This window comes from Lactuca saligna, chromosome 2 (assembly GCF_052625555.1).
Source record: "Lactuca saligna cultivar CGN05327 chromosome 2, ASM5262555v1, whole genome shotgun sequence".
Classification (NCBI taxonomy): Eukaryota; Viridiplantae; Streptophyta; class Magnoliopsida; order Asterales; family Asteraceae; genus Lactuca; species Lactuca saligna.
Window position 1 is genome coordinate 138,540,525 of NC_136418.1, and position 7,531 is coordinate 138,548,055.

The following is a 7,531-nucleotide window of genomic DNA, read 5'->3' on the forward strand; positions in this document are numbered from 1 at the left end:
TTATTTTTATTTTTTGTTATCCTTTTGTACCCCTCTCATAGGTTTCCATGTGTTTTGTTCTATATGTTGGAATCCTAAGTCGATGAGGACTTGGAGACCAAGCAATCTAGTTTATGGAAAGTTTAGTTTATGGCAAGTTGGTCATAAATTTCCTAGTCTAATACAAGTTGGTATGTTAGGCTATATATACGTGTCCATAATCGAGTTTATGATTATGAGAACAGATTGTAAAAACATTGGTTTTGAGTGATTTTCCAATTAATCAAAGAGTTATTTTGGTTATTTGTTTTGCATTCTTGTTTTCAAAACTTTAATTGGTATCAGAGCTTAGGTTGAGAAGCTGTGAGATCGATTTGTACCTGTTGACGAGTCAAGTCAACATGACAGATACAGGGGGAGAAGGAGAAGCTCCGGTGAGAGTGAAGGAGGTTGGGACAACCTCAATTTTGTGTCCGATGCTCACATCCACTAACTACACCGTGTGGGCAATGCGTATGAAGGTTGTCTTATGCATCCACAAAGCCTGGACTGTGATTGATCCAGGAACCGATGTCAATGAAGAAAAGGACTGCCTTGCCATGGGTTTGCTATATCAAGCCCTACCAGAAAACCTCATAATGCAGATTGGAGATCAGGATTCAGCCAAGAAATTGTGGGATGCGATTAGAGCACGTAATGTGGGCGCAGATAGAGTCAAAGAAGCGAGATTACAAACCTTGATGTCGGAATTCGATCGCCTGAAGATGCTCGAGTCAGAAACAATCGATAGCTTTGCCGGAAAGCTGTCCGGAATCGCGTCTACATCGTCGGCATTAGGAGAAACGATTGAGGAATCAAAATTAGTGAAGAAATTCCTCAAATCATTACCCAGAAACTTCATTCACATCGTTGCATCTCTTGAACAGGTACTAGATTTAAAATCGGTAGGGTTTGAAGACGTAGTGGGTCGATTGAAGGCATATGAAGAAAGAATAAGGGAAGTCGATGCTGGAGAAGGACAATCGAGGGTTCTATTTGCCGAAAAATCGACCGGAGATGGAGGTGGGTCGTCAACTGGTGGGGGTAACTCATCGGGAACGAAGGGAAATTGGAAAGGATCGATTGGGTCTAATAAAGCAAATGAGTTTAATGGGACTAATGGGTCAAGTGGATCCGGATATAGTGGGTTATCCAGGTCGGGCGGATCAGGCGGGCCCAAAGGGAATAATAGGGTTTCTCAAAGCAGTCGGCCCAATAAACTGTCCAATTCTAATTCTGATTGCAAAAATTGTAATTGTTGTTGTGGGAAGAATCGGAAAAATAGGGAAAAGGATCGATCTAAGGTGATTTGTTTTCGGTGTGACAAACCGGGTCACTTTGCTTCTGAATGTCCGGAACGACTCCAAAAATTAAAAGACGGTGATTTTTCGGAACGTGACGACAGTGACGAATCCGTTTTTTAAATACGGATCGGGTTGAAGAATTCTCTAGAAGGACTTAGAGATTCGGGGGTGATTGTTGGAATCCTAAGTCGATGAGGACTTGGAGACCAAGCAATCTAGTTTATGGAAAGTTTAGTTTATGGCAAGTTGGTCATAAATTTCCTAGTCTAATACAAGTTGGTATGTTAGGCTATATATACGTGTCCATAATCGAGTTTATGATTATGAGAACAGATTGTAAAAACATTGGTTTTGAGTGATTTTCCAATTAATCAAAGAGTTATTTTGGTTATTTGTTTTGCATTCTTGTTTTCAAAACTTTACTATATGATATTATGAGTTCAGATTTATTAAAAAAATACAAGGGTCAACAAATCTTACAATATTTTGGCATTACTTAAAGGTTAGATTGCAAGGAAGTTTAGGCGGGGATGCATATGGTTGTGGTGGCAGATTGTTGCATGTATAATTGTTTAATTTTTACTTATATTCCATTAAATCAGATAAATCTTAAATCTCCAACTTGTAGCTAACAGGGTCTGACCAAGAAGACTATTGATTGTACTACATGCAAATCTTTTTGTTATTAGCATTTAACAACATACTTTGTTTTAATAAAAGGTATTTTTTTTATAGTAAATAGTTTCTTATTTTCAATTTTAAAAGAAACGTACTTTATTTTAATTCATCTTTATCATAATGGTTAATTGTTATTATTAGCCATAACCATTATGGTTAACTTGTGCCAACAGGGTCCTGACCAAGTGATTTTGATTGTAGCACATGCAAATCTTCTTGTTATACCATTTCTGACCAAGACTCAAACACACAAATAAGTCTGTTACATTTTACATTACGCATTTAGCAATGTACTTGCAATAATAATCCATTTGTTTACTAGTTTTAACACTTTTTTGTCTGTACCCCTACCCAAAATATCCTAAAACCGACCAAATATTCAACTAGTGTATGGAATGAAGCAGTGGTGGTTTATCTGTATAGTGTTTTTTTCTTTGAAAAAATTTAATTTTTTCTCACATTGACATTTCTCAATTGACGTGTGGTTTCAATTTTTGGTTGTATCTTGAATGGATCTTTGTTTCTAGTCTTCATAGATTTACTCTCAGCTTTGATGGGTCTATTTTTGCTATGATACCGTGGGTGAAATTGTGTTTGGACCAGTTCTTTTGGGGTTGCTCTCGTGATTAAGCTTGGTGGTGTTCTTGTTATGGATGCTGGTGGCAGAAAGTTGATTTGCTGAGCTGTTTACTCCCTTTGACGTTTTTACCTCTGGATATGTCTTGCATCTGTGAGGTGTTTTCTTGATCGGTTTCTCTTATGTGTTCTGGAGCTGCGGGCTTGCTTGCTTTCTTGTTTTTCTTTTGGTATTGCTTGTGTTGCTGGTTGCTGTGTATTTTCAAGATAGTTGGTGGATGTTTGTTCAAGTTCATGACCTTTTTACCCCTGCTTGGAGTTTTTTGGAAGTGGTGTTTGCTGATTGAAGATTTATGTTTCTTTTCTTCTGTTGGTTGCTAGTGGAATAGATTTTCGCTATCCGGACCTTCTTACCCTTGGGGATCTTCTTCTTGCTTAATATCGTTCTCTGTTCTTTGGATCATTAGATTCTTTTGTTTTTGTTGTAGATGGTTGTTTTGTATGCTGGTGTTTGTTGATTATTAACGTCAAAACATGTGTCAAGTTAAAATACTATCGAGTGAAGAAATTCAATTTGTCACCTACATGCTGCCCTTTTTCCTGTAATAAAACTATTTGGCCTTGAAATTAAAACTTATAAGCCTATGGTTACATACTGTCTATATTCAATGTTACATGTGTCAAGTTACAATACTATTGAGTGAAGAAATTGAATTGTTTTGGTGCGGATTCAATAATTTCGTCTTGGTTTTGCTATTGCAACTATGGAGTGCTAGGTCACTCATTAATTAAGGCACATTTACATTTGGTAAAAGAAGTCAAAAAGCCCAGTTGTTTAAAAATGGGTCATATAGCTACTCGAACGTGTATATCTTCTATTAATAGTAATAGAACCCGTTTTTTTTCCAAGAGGCCGGGTTACAAACCCCTATAGCTAAAAGTACCGGTTTTTAAGTTGGGAAACAGGTTATTTAAGTATAACATAGACCCCAGTTCTTTGAGTTAAACCGGGTCATATAACTTTTCTCTTTATAAGTCCCGGTTTTTTGAATATATATCCCGGTTTTGCAAGAAACCGGGTCCTATTTGGCGAGTCCTAAAACGTGCATTGTAGTTATAGATATAAACAAAAGTATAAAGATATTTAATTTTATGTATATAGTTTTGTATAAACGGAACTAGCTCAGTTTTACTCTTTTTACACGTAATAACATATATTAAATTTAGGATTATTAATTTGGGCAAATAGTTTAAAAAATATCTGTTTTGCACCAACAAAATGATATATGGAATTTCAACATTAAATTCTATTTTATTAATGAAAATATACAAATACGTTATATTTTAATCACATAAAATAACATCCACCGATAATATATAGACTTGACTAACGTATTATATCTTGTCGAATTAATGTAGTATACTTAAATAAAAATAGTTTTTTCAATAAATAATTTATCAAATATCATGTCATTTTCTATTTTTCTTTTTAATTCCGGAAATGTCAACTTTTTCAGACTATGACCTTTCATATCAAAATATGATAACTGATAAGGTTACCACCATTTGTTATATTAGTGTATATTTAAAGACGCATTGTTAACAAAATAAGTATTGCTTATCTTTATGTGAAAAATATATATCCTTTTTACAGAATCAAATATACCATATTCTTATTTCTCTTAGAATATTTGTTTTCAAGATTATGATATCATAGTCGTTTTTATCACCTTTTCCAACACTACAATATATGGACACCACTTTTTACTGTAATAAAAGAATAGAAATGTTGATGACAAAAAAAATTTATTCTATGTCAACCACTTTACGAACCTATTTATTAATTTCTAATATAATATTCTCTAGTTAATGCTAAATGAAGAGAATAAATTGGTTGTTTTTTTTTGGTTGACATCGTGCGTTCAATAAATGTAAGACCACTGAATTTTATGTTTCGTATGTGTGCGATTCGTTCAGGTGTTACCATAAGTATTGGTGTACTTTTCCTTGTGGGAATCAGCTTTTCTTTGTTCAAAGTGATCAAGAAAACAAAAGCCAGAAGAATGAGAAAGAGATTTTTTAAACGGAATGGTGGCTTACTTCTAAAACAACAAGAAGAAGCCGACCCATCTTTTGTTGATAAAACTATACTTTTCACGTCACGTGAGTTGGAGAAAGCCACCGACTCCTTCAATGAAAACAGAATTCTAGGTCGTGGAGGCCAAGGTACTGTATATAAAGGGATGTTAGTGGACGGAAGGATTGTCGCTGTGAAGAAATCAAAACTAGTTGATGAAAGTCAATTAGAGCAATTCATTAATGAGGTGGTCATTCTTTCCCAAGTAAATCATAGAAATGTGGTGAAGCTATTAGGATGTTGCTTAGAGACAGAGGTTCCTTTGTTAGTCTCCGAATTCATTTCAAATGGGACTTTGTACGACAGTATACACAATGAGACAAATGAGTTCCCAATTTCTTTCAACATGAGATTACAAATTGCTACGGAGGTTGCTCGAGCACTTGCCTACTTACATTCTGCAACTTCCATACCAATATACCATCGGGATATCAAAACCACTAATATACTTTTGGATGAAAAATACAGGGCCAAAGTTTCGGACTTTGGAACTTCAAGGTTCGTATCAATGGACCAAACTCATTTGACCACGTTAGTCAAAGGTACTTTTGGCTACCTAGATCCTGAGTACTTCCAGTCGAGTCAATTCACTGAAAAGAGTGACGTTTATAGTTTTGGAGTTGTTTTAGTTGAACTCTTAACGGGTGAAAGGCCAATTTCCCTAACTAGATTTGGTGAAAATAGAAGTTTGGCAGTGCATTTCATGTTGGCTATGGAAGAAGGGCGTGTTATGTCTATTTTTGATGCAATGGTGATTAAAGAAAGTAGCTCTGATGAGCTTTTGGTATTAGCAAATCTTGCAATGCGGTGCTTGAATATGAATGGTAAAAATAGGCCTACAATGAAAGAAGTAGCAATAGAGTTAGAAACGATAAGAACATCACACATTCCCTCTATGGTTGAAACTAATACCAGACAGGTTGTGTACGAGGACTTTTCTATGCTAACTTATAGTGACTCAACATCAACATTTTGAGTTCCGCTTACCATAGTAGTAGTTAGTCACAAAAGGTTTGCCCATTGGTATTTAATTTCCATATATTTAAATGCATGTAGTATATGTGGATACATATTAAGGACTCTCATGTCAATTAAATACATTATTGTATGTTATTCTAAATTTTATATTATTCTAAGATTCTTATTTCTCAAGTACCAGTCTAGCTATTTGAATTGTAATTTGATGATGTCAATGTTGATAAAAGATTTTCCCATGAATTCCAAAATTGTATTCCACCAATTATATAATACACAAGGTTAAAAGGACTATGAATGTTGGCTAACTAGGCCACATACAAAAAATGATTACAATATAACTATAACATATACAAATATATACGACTAACATCCCATGCAGTCGGAACGGGAGGTCTTGTACGGACATTTAGAGATCTGAAGTCAAGAAATCAACATGTGATAGAAGTCATTTGGTGAATATGTCAGCATACTACTAGGATGACGATGGGACGCATAAAACTCGAATTTGACCAATAACAACTTTGTCATGCACAAAGTGAATATCAATCTCTATCTTTAGTGTGTTGATGTTGAACATAATTGGTGGACACATAAACGGCACTGACATTATCACAATACACAAGGGTTGCAAAAACGAGTGGGTAGTGATGCTCATAAAGTAAGTCGTACAACCAACAGGTCCTGGAAACTGCGTTTGCAACGCCACGATACTCGACCTCAATACTAGAACGAGAGATGGTACCTTGTCTCTTTGAAGACTAAAGAACGAGCTGACCCATAAAAAACACATTAACCATATGTGGAACAACGAGTGGAGGGGCATCCAGCCCAATCAACATTAGAGTAGGCAATTAGGCCATGAGACGTAGACGCATATAGTTGAAGACCGTGATCAACGGTACCACGAATGTATCGCAAATGCGCTTGAGAACGGTGAAATAAGGCTCTCGAAGATCATACATGAAGAGGCAAACCTACTGGACAACGTATATGATGTTTAGTCTCATAAATGTGAGATACTTAAGGGCCCTTGGAAGGCTCCTATAGAGAGTAGGGTCAGATACAAGAGGTCTGGAGCCGTTAAATTTTTTTGAGGTGTCAGCTGGAGTGCAGGCTAGTTTAAAATTTAGCATCTTAGCTTGCTTAAGTATTTTTGAGGCGTACTATTGTTGAGATAAGAACATGTCATGACTGTCTCTAAAAACTGCAATGCCCAAGAAATAGTTCATAGCTCCTAATTCAGTCATGGCAAAATCCAAACAAAGAGTAGTGATGACATGTTTGTAGAAGACTGGAAGATGTACCAGTTAGAACAATATCATCAACATATAGAAATAAGTAAGCAATCTGATCACCTTGTTTGTAGACGAATAAAGATGAGGCATACTTATTGTTTGAAGTAACCAAACATGATCCACAAAGAATCTATCATGAAAACATGGGGGCTAATTCATGTAGACAGTCTCCTGAAGGTGACCATGAAGAAATGCATTGTTGACATCCAACCGATGAATTGACCAGTGGTGTCAAATAGCCAAGCCAAGTATACTACGAATAGTAGCCAGTTTGACAATCACGATAAAAGTCTCATCACAATCAATATCAGTTCGTCGTATAACATCCCATGTTTTGTCATTTGAAGTCCCTGGGGATGGAAGGGTAAAGCCATGAAGAGCCTAAGGGCTTGATGAGATAAAATCTCTAAGATCGTTAAGATCTTTTGCAGGTTAATCAATGAAGAACAAACAATTATATTAAACAAGACAATGAACACAAGATGGAATCAATATAAAGCTTAATGATTCAAATGTAGTCACGCCTCAGTAGAGCTCGATTAAGA

The 7,531-nt window shown here is 35.7% G+C and overlaps 1 pseudogene; it reads left to right on the forward strand.

Moving 5' to 3' along the window:
- Positions 1 to 4,534: 4,534 nt before the first annotated feature.
- On the forward strand, positions 4,535 to 5,689 carry LOC145030148 (wall-associated receptor kinase-like 1 pseudogene; annotated as a pseudogene).
- The last annotated feature ends 1,842 nt before the right edge of the window (positions 5,690 to 7,531 follow it).